Below are 3,795 nucleotides of genomic sequence, written 5' to 3' on the forward strand. Positions count from 1 at the left end.
GTTCTTCTGCTGAGCCCCAGGCTACACCCTTCTCTTACCAGGAGGTGAGCCGCATGGGGACGCTGGATCAGAATTCGGGGTTCGCTGCCCAGTTGGTGTCGCGCGGCTCGGTGATGTAGAACCACCCCGATTGCCACCCCTTCACAGTCTCCACAAAGGAGCCTTCGGGCCAAGTAACATTGGGCATCTTGCCCACCATGGGGCCTCCGCACTCCGCTTGTTGGCCGCTCACCACCTTTGGCTTCACATTGAAGGTCTTCATCCATAGGACGAAGTGGGGTGTGATGCGGAGGAAGGCCTCGCACACGACGGTAAACGCCGAGATGTTGAGGATGGAGTTGGGGGCCAACTCATGGAAGTCTAGCCCGTAGTAGAACATTAGTCTGTAGACGAACGGGTGGAGGGGGAATCCCAGCCCGCGGATGAAGTGAGAGAGGAATACTACCCTTTCCTAGGGTTTTGGGGTAGGTATGATCCGCCCTTCGGTCGGAAGCCGATGCGCGATGTCTGTGGACAAACATCCGGCCTCCCGAAGCTTCTTGATGTCCTCATTCATAACAGAGGAGGCCATCCACTTGCCTCCCGCTCCGGACATGTTCGGAATGTTTTTGCGGAGAAGGTGAAAGCTTGGGCGTTGGAGCTCGAGAATGGGTGAGCAGAGGAAGGAGAAGGCGTAGGTGAAAAAGGGGAATCCTTGTCTCTTTATAAAGGCAGCAGAAATCATGCGCCTCCCCACTTGCCCAAGAAACTCACTTATTCCCCAAGCGCCGTGCTAATGGCGCGGTTGGGTTAACCACACCTGTATTGATGGGAATCCCGTGATAAGGGGAGACGATCTCTGCTTCGACAAGACATGCCAATAAAACCTCCTCGCAAGATGTGTAGTAGGAGGTTAAGAAAACGGTTTGAATAATGACGAGCCACGGCGTGATGTCACTGTTGGGGAACGTAGCAAAAAATCAAAATTTTCTACGCATCACCAAGATCAATCTATGGAGTAATCTAGCAACGAGGGGAAGGAGTGCATCTACATACCCTTGTAGATCGCGAGCGGAAGCGTTCAAGAGAACGGGGTTGAGGGAGTCGTACTCGTCTATATCCAAATCACCGGAGATCCTAGTGCCGAATGGATGGCACCTCCGCGTTCAACACACGTATGGTTGGGAAGATGTCTCCTCCTTCTTGATCCAGCAAGGGGGACGGAGAGGTTGATGAAGATCCAGCAGCACGACGGCGTGGTGGTGGATGCAGCAGCGATCTCGGCAGGGCTTCGCCAAGCTCTACAAGAGGGAGAGGTGTAGCAGAGGGAGAGGGAGGCGTCAAGAGCATGGGTGCGGCTGCCCTCCCTCCCCCCTCTTTATATAGGCCCCCTAGGGGGGCGCCGGCCCTAGGAGATCCAATCTCCAAGGGGGGCAGCGGCCAGGGGAAACTTGCCCCCCAAGCCAGGTGGAGGCGCCCCCACCCCTAGGGTTTCCAACCCTAGGCACAGGGGGGGCCCAAGGGGGGCGCACCAGCCCACCAGGGGCTGGTTCCCCTCCCACTTCAGCCCATGGGGCCCTCCGGGATAGGTGGCCCCACCCGGTGGACCCCCCGGGACCCTTTCGATGGTCCCGGTACAATACCGGTGACCCCCGAAACTTTCCCGATGGCCGAAACTTGACTTCCTATATATAATTCTTCACCTCCGGACCATTCCAGAACTCCTCGTGACGTCCGAGATCTCATCCGGGACTCCGAACAACTTTCGGGTTACTGCATACTAATATCTCTACAACCCTAGCGTCACCGAACCTTAAGTGTGTAGACCCTACGGGTTCGGGAGACATGCAGACATGACCGAGACGCCTCTCCGGTCAATAACCAAAAGCGGGATCTGAATACCCATGTTGGCTCCCACATGCTCCTCGATGATCTCATCGGATGAACTACGATGTCGAGGATTCAATCAATCATGTATACAATTCCCTTTGTCTAGCGGTATAGTACTTGCCCGAGATTCAATCGTCGGTATCCCGATACCTTGTTCAATCTCATTACCGGCAAGTCTCTTTACTCATTCCTTAACACATCATCCCGTGATCAACCCCTTGGTCACATTGTGCACATTATGATGATGTCCTACTGAGTGGGCCCAGAGATACCTCTCCGTCACACGGAGTGACAAATCCTAGTCTCCATTCGTGCCAACCCAACAGACACTTTCGGAGATACCTGTAGTGCACCTTTATAGCCACCCAGTTACATTGTGACGTTTGGTACACCCAAAGCATTCCTACGGTATCCGGGAGTTGCACAATCTCATGGTCTAAGGAAATGATACTTGACATTAGAAAAGCTTTAGCATACGAACTACACGATCTTTGTGCTAGGCTTAGGATTGGGTCTTGTCCATCACATCATTCTCCTAATGATGTGATCCCGTTATCAACGACATCCAATGCCCATGGTTAGGAAACTGTAACCATCTATTGATCAACGAGCTAGTCAACTAGAGGCTTACTAGGGACATGGTATTGTCTATGTACCCACACATGTATCTAAGTGTCCTATCAATACAATTATAGCATGGATAATAAACGATTATTATGAACAAGGAAATATAATGATAATAACTAATTTGTTATTGCCTCTAGGGCATATTTCCAACAGTCTCCCACTTGCACTAGAGTCAATAATCTAGTTCACATCGCCATGTGATTAACACTCACAGGTCACATCGCCATGTGACCAACATCCAAAGAGTTTTACTAGTATCACTAAACTAGTTCACATCATCATGTGATTAATACTCAATGAGTTCTGGGGTTTGATCATGTTTTGCTTGTGAGAGAGGTTTTAGTCAACGGGTCTGCAATATTCAGATCCGTATGTACTTCGCAAATCTCTAGGTCATATTGTAAATGCCGCTTCCACGCTCCACTTTGTAACACCCACGATGCGGCTATATCTCCCACGTGTCGAAGCACGACTTAGAGGCATAACCGCATGGTGGTTTTGTCGCAAGAAGGGTCATCTTCACACAATCCCATGTAATGAACAAGAATGGGATAAAGAGAGTTGGCTTACAATTGCCACTTCACACAATACATAATTAAGATCATACATCATTCAAATACACTCATAGACCGGCTACGGTCAAGTTCAAATGAAAAGAAGACAACCCCAAATGCTAGATCCCCGATCGCCCCGACTGGGCTCCTCTACTGATCATCTGGAAACGATACATAGTAACGACCAAGGGCCTCATCAAATTCCCACTTCAGCTCAGTTGCGCCATCTGCGCCAGTATCCTCGGCACCTGCATCTGTTTTGGTAGAATCTGTGAGTCACGAGGACTCAGCAATCTCACACCCGCGAGATCAAGACTATTTAAGCTCATAGGTAGGACAAGGGGGTAATATGGTGGAGTTGCGGCAAGCACTAAGCATATATGGTGGCTAACATACGCAAGTGAGAGCGAGAAGAGAAGCAACGCATCGGTCGAGAAGCTAGAAGCGATCAAGCAGTGATCCTGAAACTACTTACGTCAAGCATCACTCAAACCGTGTTCACTTCCCGGACTCCGCCGAGAAGAGACCATCACGGCTACACACACGGTTGATGCATTTTAATGAAGTCAAGTGTCAAGTTATCTACAACCGGACATTAACAAATTCCCATCTGCCTCATAACCGCGGGCATGGCTTTCGAAAGATAATATACCTTGCAGGGGTGTCCCAACTTAGCCCATCATAAGCTCTCATGGTCAACGAAGGATAAACCTTCTCCCAGGAAGACCCGATCAGTCTCGGAATC

This window comes from Triticum dicoccoides, chromosome 2B, assembly GCF_002162155.2.
Source record: "Triticum dicoccoides isolate Atlit2015 ecotype Zavitan chromosome 2B, WEW_v2.0, whole genome shotgun sequence".
In the NCBI taxonomy this organism is placed as follows: Eukaryota; Viridiplantae; Streptophyta; class Magnoliopsida; order Poales; family Poaceae; genus Triticum; species Triticum dicoccoides.